Source organism: Arvicanthis niloticus, chromosome 6 (assembly GCF_011762505.2).
Source record: "Arvicanthis niloticus isolate mArvNil1 chromosome 6, mArvNil1.pat.X, whole genome shotgun sequence".
Classification (NCBI taxonomy): Eukaryota; Metazoa; Chordata; class Mammalia; order Rodentia; family Muridae; genus Arvicanthis; species Arvicanthis niloticus.
In genome coordinates this window covers 21,462,028-21,481,855 of record NC_047663.1, presented here as the reverse complement: position 1 = coordinate 21,481,855, position 19,828 = coordinate 21,462,028, and the positions used below count along the sequence as shown (strand labels likewise).

At 44.7% G+C, this 19,828-nt stretch overlaps 1 protein-coding gene across 6 annotated transcripts in view; it reads right to left on the bottom strand.

The window, feature by feature from the left end:
- Positions 1-16,717, bottom strand: part of Stat3 (signal transducer and activator of transcription 3) — a 49,149-nt gene extending 32,432 nt beyond the window's left edge. For 2 of the 6 annotated variants that reach the window (XM_034505292.2, XM_034505294.2), the window contains exon 1: positions 16,578-16,717. The gene's annotated coding sequence lies outside the window, so the exon portion shown is untranslated. Of the gene's footprint in view, positions 1-16,452 lie in introns of all 6 variants that reach the window. The other 4 variants (XM_034505293.2, XM_034505296.2, XM_034505291.2 and 1 more) reach the window with 3 other exon arrangements.
- Between the last annotated feature and the right edge of the window lie 3,111 nt (positions 16,718-19,828).

Here is a 19,828-nt window from a genome sequence, read left to right as displayed (position 1 = left end):
AAGCTTGATATGAAATCTCCAATGCCTCTGTTGGCATTCTCCTGAAAGGACAAAGGCTCTCCAGAACCCAACCACCATTCTGCAAGAAACACCAGACAGACAGACAGACCACACGCAGCCACTCCATCCGACATCACAGCTGCAATCATGCTAGGCCAGGCTTCCCAACTGATACCCCAGATATCGGGTAGTAAAGATAAGCCCCCGAACCGTGTCTACCAGAATCCCTGCCCAGAGAAAGAGTTAACACAATAAAATGTTTGTCCATTAAGCCACTAAGGTGGTTCACTGCATTTGCTGATTCCAAAGATTATTTTTCCCAAACGAATGACTGAACACAATCTTTACAGAGTCTAACATTCATGAGAAAATATTTCACAATTTTACAAGAACAGGCTTTGCTGTAAAACTCTCTTATAACCTCCTGCTTTCTCTGCAACACACTTTCTAAAGGATTCATCCAGTCTCACTCCTTCAAAGCACTCTCTACCCTCCAGTAGTCACCCGGTCTCACCTCTAGCCCCATCCTCTCTCAAGAGCACCAGACTCTGATGTCCAGCTGCCTCCTCAACACCTCCACTTAGAAGACTGACTTTGTGGGTCTGAGGGTAGCTGAGGCTACTCAGAGGCTATCTCAGAAAAAGAGTACAATTGTGCCTTCGGTAGAGTAACATGCAAAATGCATGCTTTCCTCTGTGGTTTTCTAACTGGTATATGGATTTAGGCCAGCTGTACAGGTCTCCACTGGCTTGCTGAATATTTCAGTAACTCTTTGCCAGGTGCTCTGCTAACACCAGAGAAACACAGAGAAAGAGAGCCCTTACTAAGACAAAGACAAAGCCTGAGAGGCAGCTTGGGGTAGCACCTGATAAGGCAAAGAGTTCTCCTAGTGCTACGCACCTTGGTTCCTACTGTCTAAGGCAGCAAACACTGTTTTGATGGAATGGCAGCCCTAGGAATGAGAGTTACCTGAAACTGGGCTCAGTGCTATTCTAGAAAGTTTCACAAAGATGGCAGGGCTACAGGAGACAGGGTCATTCTGGAGAGCAAGGGGCAGCCAGTCTAAGCAGAGGGAACAGTGTGTGCAAACAAGAAATGTGACATGCATCTTCTGAGTGATCATGACCCAAAAGCCAACATGGCACATGGATAAAGAATGAAAAGCTAGAAGGCAGGGAGGGAGGGAGGGAGGGAGGGAGGGAGGGAGGGAGAGAGAGAGGGAGAGAGAGAGAGAGAGAGATTGATTTTCATATAATTCTAGAGCCCAGAGAGTGCAGGGTGGTCCCTGAGCTAGCACAGATAAGGAAATAGCACTTAAGCGCTGCTGGATGGGCAGTATGGCCTACAACCTCAAACAGGCCAAAGCTCGAGGTGGAAGGTACAGTCGATGGCAGGGTCAAGAAGCCACAGTGGATAGCAGGAGAATCAGTGATGACCTCATAAGCTGAGAGTGGTAACACATGCCTATAAGCCCAGCACTCGGGAGGCTAGAGTAGGAGAATGGTGAGTTCAAGGCCAGCCTGGGCTATGGGCTGCACAGTGAAGCCAGGTCAAGGTGTGAAAGGATAGGGGTGAGACGGCGGACAATCCCTGGAGTCTAGCATAATGGTCTAATGCCTATAATCCAGCACTCAAAAGCCTGAGGCATTTAGGGCTGTGATCAGGGATACTTAGAAGTGGAGTGGGATGAAACACTATCTCCACCACTCCAGGCCGGCATCTGTTCTTCCTTTTGATAAGACTGTTTTTGCATCTACACATTGAGTTCCAGGCCAGCCAAGGCTACATCGAGAACCCTGTGTTAAGGAACCAAACCCGGACAAAACGGGAGCAACAGAAAGTAGAAGCTGGGCAGGAGCCAAGGCTCAGCTCTGAAGGAGGAGTCAGGCAGAGATAATCCAGAGGACAGGTTAAGAGCAGAGACACCCACCAGTCTGAACAGACGTGTCAGCATCTTAGTATGTAGTTGGGGCTGAAGCCCTATGCCCAGCCTTATCTGAACACAACAGCCTTATCTAAAGGTTAAAATTATAATTACCCATGAGGGGTGGTGAGACACAAGTACTTCCCTTCCTTGTCCCTGGTTCCCTAACTTCAACCTCCCAGCATTATAGTCTTCATGAGACTGAATTCTTCAACAAGAAAAGCTAAAAACTGTGTGCCACCTAAAATGTTCTGACAAGGAGGGCTGAAGGCATAGCTCAGTCTAACAAGTGTAAAACCTTGAGTTTCATAATAATAACAATAATAATAATAATAAACATTAAATACACCCAAAGAGAACTGTGAATACAGATCAGTGTTCACCCTCGCCTTGTGTGTTGTAGCCATAGTCTCCCCCAAATGTACGTGTACACTCATGTATCCAAAACATCCTGAGAACACTTTTAAAACTCTCAACAATTAAAAAAAAAATCTTAATGTAAAGCTGGATGAGCTGCCTGTAAGCCCAGCTACTGGGGAAACTGAGACAGGGGCTTCCCAAGGTCAGGTCCTACCTGGGCTACAACACAACTTCAAGACTAGCCTGGTCAATGTTGAGACCCTAGTCTCAAAATATAAAATTTTTAACAAGGATTAGGGGTGTAGCTCAGTGGTAGAAAACACTTGCCAGTATTTGGGACCCTAAACTCTTGTTTTTTGTTTGTTTGTTTTGTGACAGGATTTCTCTGTGTAGCTCTGGCTGTCCTGAAACTCTCTCTACAGACCAGTGTGGCTTCAAACTCGAGTTTTGCCTGCCCCTGTCTTTCCACTACAACCAGCTGTGGAACCCTAAATTCAACTTCTGTTGCACTGCAAAATGGAACAGAACAACTGGGAGAAAGTCTGACCCGATATCACACCAAAGAGAGTACACAGATGGCATATGAAAAGAGTATAGAAGATGCCATTAGAAGACTGCAAATCCAAACAGTAACAGGTAGCAAAGATGCCCTTCGGATGAACAGGTACATGCACTGAGGGAAGGGCCGTACAAGGCAGTGTACTCAGCAAAGCCACCAAAGACAAGGAGGAAGCTGAACTCATACTGCTAATTGAAAGAAGGCAACCTGGAGAGGCCACTGTACCATTGCCATCTAGAAAGCTACTGCTTGCATGACAGTCTGATGAATATACTGAAAAAACAGGACTATGGAGATAGAAAAAGGGATGAGCAATTGGCAGGGGCTGCAGAAGGGATGAGTGGATAGAGCACAGGGCTTTGGAGGCAGTGTATATTTCAAATGGTACTGTGCTGGCAGACACATGGCATATGTTTCTGGAAATCCACAAAATGGCCTGAACACAGAGGTACACACCTGTAATGCCAGGACTCGGAATCTGAGATGGACAGATTCCAAGTTTACTTTCACTTTGAGCTACAACAGGGAACATGTCTCCAACACTATCAAACAGCAGAGAGTATATAACAGTAAAGTGTAATAGAAACTGTGTTCTTAAATTAGTAACAACATATAGCTGTTATTATCAACTGCAACAAATGTATCACACTATTGCAAGATGTTAGCAATGGAGAAAATGAAGACAGAAAGTAGGTGGTATTTTCTACTTTGTCTGTAACCTACCTGTATCCCAGAACTCTGGAAGCAGAGACAGGAGGCTTGCCATGAGTCTAAAGCCAGTAAAGACTACACATCAAGTAACAGGCTCACCAGAGCTTTATAACAATGGCTCAAACAAATGTACGTGTGTGTGTGTGTGTGTGTGTGTGTGTGTGTGTGTGTGTGTGTGTGTTTAAAATAAATTTAACTTTATGGAAAGCTTTAAGAAAAAACCAACCAAACAAAAAAACACAAAAAAAAAAACAAGCCTAGAGCTGGGGACATAGCTCAGCTGGTAGTGTCTACCTAGCATACAAGAGGCCCTGAGAGTTCCCTAGCAGTACATAAACCAGATACAATAGCAAATGCTGTAATGCCAGCATTCAGGAGGCAGAGGCAGGCAGATATATGAATTTAGAGCCAACCTGGTCTACAAAGCCAGTTCCAACCCAGCAAGGGTTTGTCTTTGAAAACAAAAAACAAACAAACAAAAAACCCCAGAAATAAAAATCAAGCTTGAGATAAAGACCCTGTCTCAAACAAAGCAAAAGAACAAAGCAAAAGCAAAAACAAAAACACAAACATCAGTCTGACCCCAGAAAGCTTAACTATACAAGCTTTTCTATGAAGCCTTCTCAAAATTAATAATATACTGAGATCAAGTGAGAGCACCGCTCTCATCGAGTAGCTCCCACACAGAAGGCAAAAGCAATGGAATATCAGGGTGGGAAGATGGCTCAGCAGGGGCTGCTGCCAAATCTGAAGACCAAAATTCAATCCCCAGGACCCACATGACAGAAAGCAAGATCTGACTCCTGAAAGCTGTCCTCTGACCTCCACATGGGGATACATAGACACTATATAAAGTTAATTTTAAAAAACAATTTCAAACCAAAGAACAAGCTGGGCAGTGGTGGGACAAGCCATTAAACCCAGCAGAGGCAGAGACAGGTGGGTCTGAGTTCAAAACTACGGTGGTCTACAGAGTGACCGCAGCCAGGGCCACACAGAGAAACTCTGCTTTAAAAAGGAAGAAGAAGAAGAAACCAGAAAGAAAACCACTCTGCAGGTTTCTGGGAGAGCTGTAACCTAAATTCTAAAACTCACACCCATACAGAATGTGACCTGAAGCAAGAATTCACTAGAGATCTCTCCAGTAAATTTCTCGACCAGAGGGAACCCTGAGGGGGGCAAGATAAGATCAGGACGCTCCCAGTAGAAGTCGTTCCCATTTTATAGAGAGGGACAGAAAAGAGAAGTGACTAGAGCAGATAAAGGGAAGTGAGGGCAGGGCAGATAACATCTAACAAGTATCTATCAAAACAAGAAAAATGTCTTCCTTTGTTTTATATCCAATTTAAGTCAACACTTCTTTCCAAGTTAAACTGTATTTCGCATCAGAATTATCTTTAAAAATTATAGCCCGGTGTGGTGTTGAAGACCTTAACTCCACAAAGGCAGAGGCAGACAGATCTCTAAGTGTGAGGATAGCCTGGGTCTACAAAGTGAGTTCCAGGAAGGTCAGGGCTATCCAAACCCTTTCTTAGAAAAAAATAAATAAATAAAACAAAACAAGAAATCAGCCAAGCACTGAGGAGCTACCAGAATCTGGTGAGGTATGGCTCTTTAGTCAATCATAATCAATCCAAGATTCATTCTCAGGGACATAAACACCAGGAAAAATCAAGATATCTTTAAAACAGTAACTTCTAAACTCCTGGGCAGGACTTCATTCATCTGAAGAATTTATGGCCCTTGTAAAAGTGTTTCTCAAACTAAGGACCAATCTGTACCATGATATGTGGCACAGTGGTTATAATGACTGTAGACCCAACTTAATCAGGGCCACAGACTCCATCTCCTTCCCCAACCCTTGCTCCTCAAATAGCACGAGAATACTTATACTAAAACCTTTGTTTTAATAGTTTTTAACAGTTCTCAAAATGCACTGTTTTCAGGACTAGCCATGACCTTAAAATTTGTGGACCCTAACAAAGTTTTGTTTACAGAGACCATATTTATTAGAGATGCCTAAGAGTTAATCATGGTCACACATACTTGTAATCCCAGCACAGTAGAGGTTGAGGCAGGAGGATTATCACAAAATTGAAGCCAGCCTGAGATATGTGAGTGAGTTCAAGGGTACCTGGAGATACAAGACCTTGATTCAAAATGCCAAGAAGAAAAAAAAAATGCCTATTACATATTACCTATCAGTAGAAGTTATATGTATAATAAGCTAGCCAAGAGGCCCCATATCTGAAATTCCAGACAACGGAAGTTCCCTAAATCCAAGGCCAGCAAAGGTTACACAGGAAGACACTGCCTCAAAGTTCATTTAAACAATCAACTTTGCACAGCACATTAACATAAGTAGCAGTGATATCTTATGAAACATAACCACATTTTCCGAAGGGGGAGACATTAGTGGAAAAAGTGGCACCGATGAAAGTTTCACAAATGTAGGGCTGCAGAGAGGGCTCAAGGGGTTGGGGGAAAGGTGCTTGCTGCGCAAGCCTGGCGACCCATGTTCCATCCCTAGAACCCATATAAAAGTGGAAACAGAGATCTGACAGCAGAAAATTGCTCTCTGATCACACGAATGCCTATACAGGCACATCACGCACGCACACAGAATCATAAAGATAAATGTGCCTTTTGTTTGGTTGGTTGGTTGATTTTTCCAGACAAGGTTTCTCTATGTGGCCCTGGTTATCCTGGAATTCGGTAGATCAGGCTAGCCTCAAACTCACAAAGATCACCTGCCTCTGTCTCTGCCTCCCAAGTGCTGGGATTAAAGGAATGTGCCACCACTGCCCAACTAATAATGCATTTCTTTTTAATAGCAAATTTTAGTAATCTAATTTCTGGTTCAATAGAAAAGTGTTAAAGCTGGGAGGATATGATGCCTCAGGCCTGTCCTCCCAGCACTTGAGAGGTGAAAGCAGGAGCAGGTGTTCAGGGCTAACCTTGGCTACTACACAGCAAGTGTGAGGTCAGTCTAACATACATGAGAACCAAGGAAGGAAGGAAGGGAAGGAACTATTGGGGGTCTCAGAACAGCTTGCATGTGCCTGTTGCAATATGTTGTTTTGGTTAAAGTGCTCCATCGAGACTTGGCTTCACCCAGATACGCTGAATAGCAAATAGCAGATTTTACATCCTTTCAAGATAATTTGGAGTCTTTAATGCTACTCAAAAAAACTGCCAGGTGATAGTTCCAAAGGACAGGTGAGTGTGCACTCTGGGGTCACCCTTGGCTACACTGAGATACCCCCTACCTTGTACTTTTCATGGAATGTCTGCCATGTGCTCTTGTAATATACATTACTCATTTAGAAAACATTGGTTTTATGATGTACAAACCTAAATGCTGACACTTTTTGGTCTCCATCATCCAAAAAAAAAAATAAAAAAATCACATCTGATAACACTGATGAGTTACATTCATTAGTATCAGAAAACTACTGAATAGGGGCAGTATAATTTTTTAAAACTTTTACTGCTAAGCTCAATTTTTACCACATTTTTTTTTATCATTTTCTAAGTTCAAATTTTACAAATTGCAATAAGCATTGCCCACCTTTTGCCCTTGAACAAAGACACCTTCTCTTCTCTCATTTTTGAGTCTGTGTCTGCTCACATCCCACACCCCAGCTCATCTGCCATCCTTTCAGGGCTTTGTACAGCTTAGGCTGCACTGGAGCGAGCTGCACCCCAAACCCCTACAAACACTTGTCATCCAGGGCACCCCAGATACTTCTGCAGAAAAAGAAATCACTTTTTAATTAGTAATCTTTACTTTGAAAACAGCTTTTAAAAAAAAAATAGAGAGGAAATTACATTCATCTATCTATCTGTCTGTCTGTCTACTTATTTATTATTTATTTGCTTGCAGTTGGCATTTTGAGATATGGCCCCCTTCTGTAGCACTGGCTGGTCCGGTACTTGATCTACAGCCCAAGTGCCCTCAAATTCACCATGATGCTCCTGTTCCTGCCCCCACCCCCCAAGTACAAGGATTACAGTGTAGTCCACCACGTTTAGCTTTCAGAGCAGCCTTGGTTCTCAGCAACACTGAGCCCAAGTACAGCATTCCCAGCACCTCCCACCTGGTCTCACGTACAGTGCCCCACTGTAGACACTGAATCTCCCAATGACTCCATAACCCTGAGAATCTTCAATACAGTCACTGGGCCTTGAAAACGTCCCACACCCAGAACACTTCCCGTTACAGTGCCCATGAAGAGCCTGCCCTGATGAATGAAGTCACACTGGATTTTTTCCCCCATGTAATTAGGAATGAGTATTAAGGAGACTAAGGCAGGGGAATGCTGAGAGTTCTCTGGGCTAGACAGTGAAAGCTGTTAAAACACACACACACACTGCACACACACATTTACACACACACACTGCACACATACATTTACACACACACTGCACACATACATTTACACACACACACTGCACACACACATTTACACACACACACTGCACACACACACTGCACACACACACTGCACACATACATTTACACACACACTGCACACACACATTTACACACACACACTGCACACACACACTGCACACACACATTTACACACACATTGCACACACACATTTACACACACACAGGCTCCAGAGCTCTTTAATTATATCACTCCCTCTTATACATGAGTTTATTTTAATTAATGTTAAGAAATTTGTTTTTCCTAAACACTTTGACAGAAAGGAGACCACAACAAAACTGATTTGCCAGGGGAAGTGAGCCTTACATTAAATATTTATTGTGTCCAAACCACAAGTAGGAAAAAATTCAAAGGCTAACTATTTTAATGATAACTCACATTGTTTGGCTTACGGGAAAGGTAATTACATAGCTTGCATTTGGGTTTTGAGGTTTTTAGGATTTCTGTGGGGGTGAGAGGGGGAGACAAAGGAACAGTCTAATGCATTTAGATTCTGGGGGGGGGGGAGGGGGGAAGAGCTGGCTAAAAGCAAAACAAATTTAGCATTCGCCAAGGTGGGAAACCTTGCTAGTATGCTTTCACCCAAGCAGGTGCTGAGTCCAGACTCAAATGCTCAGACTCTCATACTGAGAATGAGAGGTCAGGACACCGCAAACTAATAAAATCAATCAGCCGTCGGGTAAGCAGATGGCTACACAGACGGGGCAGGGCTTTCCTTTCCTAATCCCAAGCAGTTTTCAGAAATGGCTTCTACAAAAACTACCCAAACAACCCCCTAATAAATTGCGCCCCTCCTCCACAGTAGGGAAGCCACTGTTTTACTTTCTCTTTCAAGCTAGGCTGGCTTCCTCCTGCTCCCCATGGGCCCATTGGGTTGGATCTGTTGCCTGTTCATTCCTGTCTTCTGCAACCCAAACTTAAAAGAGATGAATGAATAATAAGTTTGACTCCCATACAGCTAAGTTGTTCTTATCTGTGAGGCTATTCTGAACACTTGAGAGCTTTACATATCCAGTGAAGGATAGCTATGCACATCTGCACACCCATACACGCCCTCACACATGCTTATACACACACACATGCACAAATGAGAAGAGAGACATCAGCTGCATAGGACACAGCAAAGCAGCTTCCTGCATCATATGGATCATTCACCGGTATCATCCAACATCCAAGCTACCTGGATGGATCCCTCTTTCCCCCCTCCTTTCTCCTTCCCCCCAAACCAAATTCTGCACTAACTGAATGTGGTGGCTCCTGCCTGTAGTTCCAGCTACTCAGGAATCTGATGAGGGATCCTCAGATTGATTGATGTATCTTTTCTTTTCTTTTCTTTTCTTCCTTTCTTCCTTTCAAGATTTCTTTCTTTTCTTTTCTTTTCTTTCAAGATTTATTTATTTTAGGCCACACACCTTTAATCTTGGGAGGCAGAGGCAGGCAGATTTCTAAGTTGGAGGCCAGCCTGGTCTACAGAGTGAGTTCCAGGACAGCCAGGGCTACACAGAGAAACCCTGTCTCAAAAAAAAAAAAAAAAAAAAAAAAAAAAACAAAAAAAAAACAAAAACAAAAAAAAAGATTTATTTATTTTATGTATATGAGTACACTGTAGCTGCTTTCAGACCTTCAGACACACCAGGAGAGGGCATCAGATCCCATTACAGATGGTTGTGAGCCACCATATGGTTGCTGGGGATTGAACTCAGGTTCTCTGGAAGAGCAGTCAGTGCTCTTAACTGCTGGGCCACCTCTCTAGCCCCTCAGATCTTTCTAAAATAAAAAAATGTAAAAGAAAATTTAAAAGCTAATGTATTTTCCTCACCTAATTCAAAACAAAACTCCTGTTAGCTTCTTCCTAAGGTACTCCTCTACCCTTCAACTGTTCAAGAGTATCTGTCCCTAGTCTTTTTGTTTTGGATATGGACCAATGTGTGGTAGCACATTTAATAAAAATACCAGAGAGGCTGGGCAGTAGTGGGGCAAGCCTTTAATCCCGGCACTTGGGAGGCAGAGGCAGGCGGATTTCTGAGGCCAGCCTGGTCTACAGAGTGAGTTCCAGGACAGCCAGGGATACACAGAGAAACCCTGTGGGGGTGGGGGGGTGGCGCACAGGGAGGCAGAGGCAGGCAGATCTCTGTTCTGTGAGTTTGATGCCAACTTGGTCTACAGAGTGAGTTCCAGGCCTGTCACCACCTGAGCTACATACTGAGACCCCGTCTCAGTGTGTGGGTATATAAAATTATGTATGGTACTGTAGACTGAACCCAAAGCTCTATTCACATTAGGAATATGCTCTACCAATGAGTTATATTTCTGGCCCTTTTTCAAAAATTTGAGCAAGTTCCAGGCTGGTCTCAAACACCTAGTCTTCCTGACTCCGCCTGCAGCATCGCTGGGGTTTATGGGCACGCACCATCAATCATATTCCCTCTGCTTCTCTTTTTAAAAATCATTTTACATTAATCTACTTGTGCATAGGTATGTGCACATAAGCCATATTGCAGGTGTGGACATCAGAGGACAACTTGTAGAAAATAAGTACTCATCTTCCACCACACGGGTTCCAGGAATCAAACTCGGGTGGTCAGGCTTGGCGGCAAGCACCTTTACCCACTGAGCCATGGCACCAGCAACACCCACCACCACCACCCATGTCTCAAGACAGTGCCTCATGGCCCAGACTGGCTTCATACTCCCAATGTAGTCCATGGTGATGTCAAACTTCTGACCTTCTGTCTCCGGCCCTCAAGAGCTGGGGTTTTACAGGAGTATGCCACTACATCTGGGTTCATGTAGTCCTAGGGATGGAAGCATGGCTTCATGGACACTAGAGAAGCACCCAACCAACTCAGCCACATTCCCAGCCTATAGCCAAACTTCTTAGAGCATGAAAATCTCCAAGGGACTATTACTGAGTGGTGATCAACTTTCAATGTGTTGACTATTAAAATAAACGGAGTGGGTCACAGGTCTTTGGAGCTGCAAAGAGGCTTACCATGAGAGCCTTTGTGTAACAGGAATGTACGGTCTACCATGTCTATATCTCTATGTGAAAGCCTCCATCTCCTCTGTCACTGTGTAAATCCCCAGGCCCTAGTCACTTAGCATTCCTTGTAGGTCAAAATCTCCCAATTACTCTTTCTTTCCTTCAGGTCACTAATGGTGCCATGAATCATAACTTGCCCAACTTTGTAGCCAGAGAGAGAGACTGCTGATTTCAATAATAATTAATAGCATTTGAATGTCAGCTATGTGCTAGGCACTATGCAAAATTTCTTATGATGTAACAAATGATCTCACTTGGTCTTCACAGCTACCCTGTGAGTGGGCCCAGTAGGCAGTTTGTGGACAAAGAAATTGAAACTCCGAGAGGTTAAAGCAACCAGCCTTAAGGACAAAGAGGTGTTGTATCTGAAAATTCAAACCCAAGCTGTCTGGCCTCCCAGTGCTGCTTTAAAATGCCATTGCGTCTGTCCATATACCACAAAACCCTCCAGTACATCACCCAAGCATTAGCTACCTTAGGAGAGTTCAAAATGTGAGTTTCTTGACTGATGTAATTAAAAGGTCAAAGGTCAGGTCAATTGTTCAGTGGTTAGTGAAGTCACTTATTACCACAGATAGAGCTGGCAAGGAGACCCAAGGTCTAAACATAATTTTCTTATGGGGGTAGATTTGCCTTCCATATCATTTCCTTGAGCTGTAAAAATGATTTTCAATAACTAGGTCCAAGATGAACTGGTAAGTTAAAGAGTGTCTGGGGAAACACACACTGAACTATTAACAGGAAAACAGGTCGAGCTTTTTAGTCACAGCATACATTACTTTTATGAATTCAACCTTCTTGAAGCACAGTTCTAGTGACTTATGAACAGAAGAGAAGGCATAAAAGCCGTGGCTCTCTGGCCTCCTTCCTGTTTCCCTCTCCTCAGTTAAGAGCTTCCACTTATAGCCCCTGAACCCACTAAGCTGTTTTAAACTCAGCACATCCATGCCCCCTCCACCTTGAATGAACTGTACCACCGCTCTGCAAGAATTCCTAACCCTCCTATAGGTGCTCCTGGAAACGAGCCCTTCTGTAACCTCTCACCCCTCAACAGAATGAACCTCTTTCCTTGACCTTTTCCTAAGAACTTAAATACACAGGACTCTTGCCAGCATGCTGTAAACATTTCATTTGCATCATCTTAATGAAATTTTTTTGTTCTGCTTCATTTTGAGACAGGGTTTCCCTGTATAGCTCAAGCTGTAAGCAAGTGCCAAAAGGCCTGTTTCTCATCTTTTTATTTTTCTTTTTAAAAATCAGGTAAGAAAACTGAGGCTCAGCTGGGCCGTGGTGGCGCACGCCTTTGATCCCAGCACTTGGGAGCCAGAGGCAGGCAGATTTCTGAGTTCGAGGCCAGCCTGGTCTACAGAGAGAGTTCCAGAACAGCCAGGGTTAGAGAGAAATGCTGTCTCAAAAAAAAAAAAAAAAAAAAAAAAAAAAAAAAAAAAAAAAAAAAAACACCAAACAAACAGGGGTTGGGGGCAGACAGGCAGGACTGAGACTTAGATTCCAACCAGAAAGCAGCCAATCCAGGATCCAATCCCAGCTTTCTCTGCTTCTGTAGCCTCTCAGTCTGAGCCAGTCTTCTGCCTTAGGTGAACACTGCAGTAGTAGGTGCTCTGGTCCCACTACTCCTACCGTCCATGAGAACTGGGTGAGATTTGGAATGCTCACGCTCCTTGGATCCTGCCCAGCTTCTACTCTCTGTTGTTCTGTTCTAGTTTGGTTCCTTAACATGGGGTTCTCTATATAGCTCCAGCTGGCCTGGAGCTCAAAATGTACACCAGACTCCCCTCGATCCAACTCGCAGCAATCCTCCTGCCTCTGTGGAAGTGTTTGTTCTTAAAATAGGGTTTTTCTATGTAGTGTCCAGCTAGCTATGCAGCCTTAAATTGGTAATGGGCCTCCCAAATCCTTGAATTACTAGCATGTACCATCAGACCTGGATCTGCTTAGCCTTTTTTGGCTTTTGTTTTTGAGACAGGGTCTTAGTCTCTACTCAAAGCAGACTTGGAATTCACTAGGTAGCCCAGGATAGCTTCAAACTCAGCAATTTTCTGGCCTCAGTGCTTGGCTAGACACATGCTAAAATTACAGACATGAGACATCACAGCTAGCTTCTGCTTAGTGTTTTGTTGTTTGTTTTAAGCCAGGATCTCAGCTGGCCTGGAACTCAATTTGTAGATCAGATGCCCTTAATTCTTAGAGATCTACTCCCTCTGTTTTCCAAGTGCTGGAATTAAGGACATGTGCCATTAGCACCGCTCATCTGTCGTGTGTGTGTGTGTGTGTGTGTGTGTGTGTGTGCGCACACGCGCGCACACTATGCTGAATAAAGTTATACCAAACATAAAAAATGAGAACCATAGTGGAAATTCATTCTTCCAAATGTTACTCCTTTAAACAAATTATTTCCAAGAATTTGCCACCAAATACAATCTGCTAATCCCAACTATCTGCGCCACAGCAAGCCATGGCTCCCAGCAACAAGCAGAACATTTCTTTTTCACCATCAAAGACAGCAAGGCAATGCTGTCTCACACTATCTCACTGAGGCCGATCCACAACACCAGGAGCTGCTCTTTAAGGTTTAAGGCTATCCTTCAAGCACTCTTCAGATGAGTTTTTTTTTTTTTTTTTTTTTTTTTTTTTTTTTATACTCAAAAGTTTGGCTAGAATTTTAAAATTCGAAGAACATAAAATGTGTTCCCTGGTAGGGTACTTGCTCAGCAAGAGAGGTTGCATCCCCAGAAAGGGAGAAAAGGAAAGTGAAAGGGAGGGAAACTGTGAGGAAAAGAAGGAAGTAGGGAGGGATGGAAGAGACAGGTGTAAGCAATGCCTTGCTCTCGTTAATGATATCAACCTGTTGTATCAGACGATAAAGCATTTATCAGGTGGCTCCAACAGTCCACAAATTCTACACACAAGATGTCTCACTCTCCCTAGCACTTTTCACAAAGACAGAAAGAATAAGTATTCTCTGAGTTGCACACCATCACCATCTCTTAGAAAACATCAGCTAAAAGGCCACTGGGCTTGGGCATCGAGACTGGTGTTCACGCCCTTCTCACGTTTGAATGTCAAGACGAAAGAAAAAGGAACTATCTGCAGACAGAAATGACCAGTGACCACAAGGCTCTCTGGCTGAAATGTCATTGAGGTCACAGCCGCCCTTTAGCTGAAATTTGCATAAACATCTCCATTAATAAACAGCTGAAGTTGGACAGTAAATTATGCTAAGAAGAAAGGGAGAAAGGAAGAAAGGGAGAAAGGGAGAGGGGGGAGAGAGAGAGAGAGAGAGAGAGAGAGAAGGAAAAAGGGACAGAGAGAGAGAGAGAGAGAGAAACCAATTACCTCCCAGGTGAGACACAGAACAGTTACTTAGCTAGCTGTCGCCCAGTGTCTCTCTGAGTCTTTCAGCCGGCTGCCAGTGTTTCACTATCCAGACTTTCTCTGACACATCTCAACAGGGGACATACTCACTCTAAATTGAAACTGAATACTTAAGCATGGACCAAGAGATATGTAAAAGGCACAAGTTTCACCACTGTGACACACAGTGCCTTAAGGCAAGTGTCTTGTCCTTTTGGCCTCAATTTCCTTATCTACAAAATGAGGTTAACATTCTGTGAACCACCCTCTCCCCCCCCCAGCCCCTTTGAAGGGCCTCATGATTGAGGACGGTTTCTAAGTGGTTATTTGTTCCCGATGAACTATAGACAAAAATAAAAGATTCATGAATCTGCTAATGGTTCTTTGTGGTGAGTGTGCTAACACTAAGAACAAACACTCCAACTTTCTCATTGTTATTATCCCAGGTTTTTTTCCCCAGTGGTTTTTCCAAAAGCCCTGGGTTTGATTCCCAGGACCCACATGGGTGTTCACAACCATCTGTAACTAGTTCCAGAGGCTCTGATGTCTTCTTCTGGCCTCCCAGGGCACTGGACACACACTGGCACAGACATGAATGCAGGCAAAACACTCATACACATGGAATAAAGATAAATAAAAATCTAAGAAAATAAAAAGACCCTGCTGAGTGTTCTGGTCTGGCACATGCACTGATGAGACACACATGCTTCCTCAAGGAGCATGGACATTATTTAATATAAAAAGAAAAAAAAATTGCTGGCTCAAGGCCTAACAGTCTAATTCCACATATAAAAAGATGGAGGTGATTTATTGCTTTGATATATTCAAGTCAATGCTTCACCTGCACTAACAGTCCAACATTTACAATGCATATACAAAGAAGCACTTTAATGTAGTAAACAGCAGTATAAACTACACACACTTTGAATATGAAAAATGAATGACCACTGACTGTATCAATTGATACAACAGAGTGATGTGGACCAGGTATGAAAAAAGGAGACTTGAGCAACAGTCCGGATTTTGCCAACTTACCAATTTACAGCCACACACCCCAACAGGTAAAGTTTACACACAGAACTCAGTCAAGGCCAGCCTGTCTTTGTTTCCCTAGCTTCTGCATTTACCCAAGAGCTTGGCTCCGAGACAGAAAACTCCCACTCTTGATTGGCTCACTCTGGCCTATGCAATTAAGCAACACCACAATCCAGTAAATGCAATGGCTCAATTATTTATCGTCTCGTCGAGTTTACCAGGTGTTTATGAGAGAACAATGTCAAAGAGCAAAGAGTTTGTTGCTCTTTAGAGCTGGTTTGGCCAGGGATTTAGTTTGAATTGAAAAAAAAAAAATGTTCTTAACAAGGTGAGGGAAAGCATAGCTTAACGCAGAAAGAGATGGAAGAGAATTTAGAAAGAACAAAAGTTGGTCAATTTCCTATAGGAAATCTGATTCTTAAGAAAAAAAAAAATCTAGCCAGCCCAAGAGGCTGCGGGGGAGGGACTCAACAGTTCCCACCTCCTAAGTGGGTACAGCTGACTACTGAAGAACCGGAGCAGGGCAAGGCAAAGAAAGTGGCTCAGCACGGAGCAGCCAGGCCCAGCACGGGGGCAGGAAGGAGTCTCTCTTTCTAGCTCCCCCACCCCAATGATCTCCACCTGAGTGACAGTGGCTCTGATGGCCCGGACGTCCCTAGCCTCCGGGAGCAGTCACTGGAGGGCCGCGTCTGTCACTTCGGTTCCCCTCAGCCTAGAATGCCCTCCCCCACGGTCCTACACCCCCAGAACTCCCCACTCTCCCTCCGCATCTCCCCCTCGAAACTTACAGCATTAGTTACCCTTCCCTTCCCAGGCTGGTTCCTGTCATCCCGAGAGAGGTCCCAGGGCGACACTCTGTGTCTCCTCCTATCCTTCCGCCCCAAGTAAGAGTCTATTCACAGCTCTAAGCACCCCCACAGCTGCAACCGTGCGACGCCCGGTGGGGTCCCCCGTGCAGTCGGGAGGTGGCCCCACCCTGCACCCCCTTCACCTGTCTCCGGGACTGAAGCCCGACTGGCCGGCCTGCGCTGGCTCCAGGCGCGAGCTGCTGGGCTCCCGAAGGCCGACTGGCCTCTCCTAGCCGACAGGGTCAGGCGACACCGAGCGGAGTTGTACCTCAGCAATCCGGTTAGGGCTCGTTCCCTCCGCCGCGACGTCGGAACCCTAGGCTCCCCCTCCTTGTCTACACTGCAGCTCCGGAAACCGCTGAATTACAGCCCCTCCAGCCAATCCCCACCCAGCTGCCACTGGCCAAGACACGCCTCCATGCATAATTAAAGAATGGCCAGCTGGCTTGGCCACCCTGAGGCCTCCGGGCGAGCGCTGTACTTCCGAAGCCCCGCCCACTAGCCAATGAGAAACGCTTCTAGGAGAGAAGGTGGGGTCGAGAACTCTGGGCACACCTCCCTGAGTTGGCTGTTCCGAGATCTTCGTGCTCCTCCCTCCGCGACCAAGAGAAGCGCAGAGGCCTAGGTCACAAAAAAGCCCGGGGGGAGGGAGGAGACATTAGCGGAATGTCCTGCTGAAAACTCAGCTGAGTTCCTGGCAGTGCGTGACGTCAAGACACTTTAAATGCCCTGATACGGCTCGCTTCTGCCCGCTCTCCCTTTTCCCGGCCCTTGGCACCACGTGGGGGCGAGATCGTGAGCCTCTTACCACGTGGGAATCAGCCAGTTAGGCGCTCCCCAGGTATCACCCCACTAAGCATTTGGGTTTGTGGGGACATCAAAAAGAACATGGGCGACTCCTGGCTGCTCTGAACTTCAGTTTCTGCGTGATTCTGGGCATACACCCGGAAATATGACGTGGAAATAGAGTAATTACTAGATTGCGTGGGGGAGAGCAGTGGCTATAACCCGGTGCTCTGTTCCATCGTTTCAAACCTGAAACTCAGCCAGGCTGATTGGTCAGCTCACAGAAACGCAGAGAGCATTTACATGACAGCTAACACGAATACACAATATTTGCCATCTCCACGTGTTTCTGAATTATTAAAAAAAATAACTTTATTATATTGGGCCTTGAAATTCTGTAACAGTTTTGACCAACTTGTTTCCATTAAAAGGTACCTATTTTAGGAGCTGGGGGGATTCCTCAGCAGTTAAGGGGACTGCCTGGTCCTGGTAAAAAATTCAGGTTCAAGTCCCAGCATCCCACATGATAGCTCTTAGCCATCTGTAACTCCACTCCCGAGAGATCTGAGGCCCTCCTCAGGCCTCTGCCGGCACCAAAGACACGCACCTTGTGCAGAAACATACCTACAGACAAAATCAAATCATTTTTAATTGGGTACTAATTTTAAAAACTGAAGCTAACACACACAGAAGAAGGCCCATAAAATATTCTTCTGATGTTTTTAGGATTCATTATTAACATTAATTAGTCTTTCATCATTAAGCTTAAATGTCCAACTGAGACAGCCCGTTCTTTAACATTTTCCCACCACTACTAGACTAAGGTGGCCGGTGTTAGGGATAACGTTTATTTAGCCTTTTCTGAGACCTTGAAGCTCTTGAAATTATCTGACCTGTTTCACATCTTGTATGTTGGGGGTAAAGATTTTACTGAGTTGAAATCGATGGTTCATGGTATGTGCATATGCTTGGCTTTATGTCGTAGAGGATGAACTTTGCATACTGCAGTTTCTTTTAAAAGATTTGTTTATTTTATGTAGATGAGTACACTGTAGCTGTCTTCAGATACACCAGAAGAGGGCATCAGACCCCATTACAGATGGTTGTGAGCCACCATGTGGTTGCTGGGAATTGAACTCAAGACCTTTAGAAGAGCAGTCAGTGCTCTTAACTGCTGAGCCATCTATCTCTCCAGCCCCGTTCGTTTTTTTGAGACATGGTTTCTCTATGTAGCTTTGGCTGACCTGGAACTCAGTCTGGCCTCAAACTCTCAGAGATACACACCTGCCTCTGCTACCCGAGTGCTGGAATTAAAGAGGCATATGCCACCACTGCCTGGCTAGGCTGAATTATTTTAATAAAAATCTTCACCTTCCTCCTCCATCTATTTCCCTAAATATTGATATCATTATTAATTTCTGGTGAGAAAAATCAATGACTCTTAACCTTTCCTGGGTCACAGGTACTCTGTGAGACTGACAGAGACTGTGGATTCTAGGCCCCAGGAGAGAAACAGCTCTGGCTTTCACTCACATCTGCCTACCGCTTTCTAGCTACCTGAAGCCTGTTCAAAGCCTCCAGACTGAGACCTCAGGTACGACTTCAAATCTATCTTTATGAGTGTATAATCTTTAGAATAGAATCTGTAGTTTTGATCATGCTGAACACATGTTTTATCACTGAGCTACTTCCCCAGTCAATACCTAATTTCAAAGCCAGAAGTGAACGCAGTGTCATTGATGTTGGACTTAAGTCCCCCATTACCTGGGTGATCCACTCCAGCACACACACACACACACACACACACACACACACACACACACACGGAGAGCACAAGCATCCATCTTCATGGCAGGATATCCCTGTATATCCCCCACATACCTAATTCTCTTTGAGCTCGTTGGCCCGTGCAGTCTACTAGCTCCCTGACAACACAGTTTAGTATTTGCTTAGTGAACCCCTGCTGACAAAGCACATATAACCATTGTCCTTTTGTCATTGTTTGGTTTAATCAGGATCTCTCTATGGAACCCAGGCTGGCCTACCGACCACATTCCTGACTCCGATTCTGTTGGGAGCTGACTTTAGTAGAAAGCAGCTAGATCAACTTTTCAGCCATCTGGAACCATATACCCTGATGAAAGACTTGGTTGTCAAAAGCCTATAACAGCTGAAGCACACTCTGATAAATATATTGTTTATCCCACATAGCTTGTTTTGCTGTTTAGTGACCCCAGCTGTATGGTGCACGTGGTAAAGTGTTTTCACCTGTGTTCTCCTGCTTGCGTATATAAATACCTCAGAATTCCCTTCAATAGGAGAGACTTGAGGGAGACTTGAGAAAATAGAAGAGACTGAATCACACCCTGTCTTGTCTCCATTCTTCGCGTCGCCTGCCCCAAGAGCCCCACTCTCTCTCTTGACCAGAGCACTTAGCCCCCAAAGCATTGAGGCAAAGTGTTGAGGCAGAGTGTGGGCCTCAACACGATTCCGAAGTCTGGACTGTGGGTATAGGTCACCTTGCCCTTTCACATTGTCTCTTCTTTTCTGCACCATTTAGCAAACAGGAGAGGCCATATGATCCACTGATAGAACAGTAGGGTTGAAAGACAAGCTTTGTGGCCCCCGCCTTTAAACCCAGTTGGGGGCCAGGAAGATAGCTCACTTGATAGCCTGCCTGCTGTGCAAGCCTGAAGATCTGAACCCAGATCTCTGGCACTCCTGTAAAAAAGC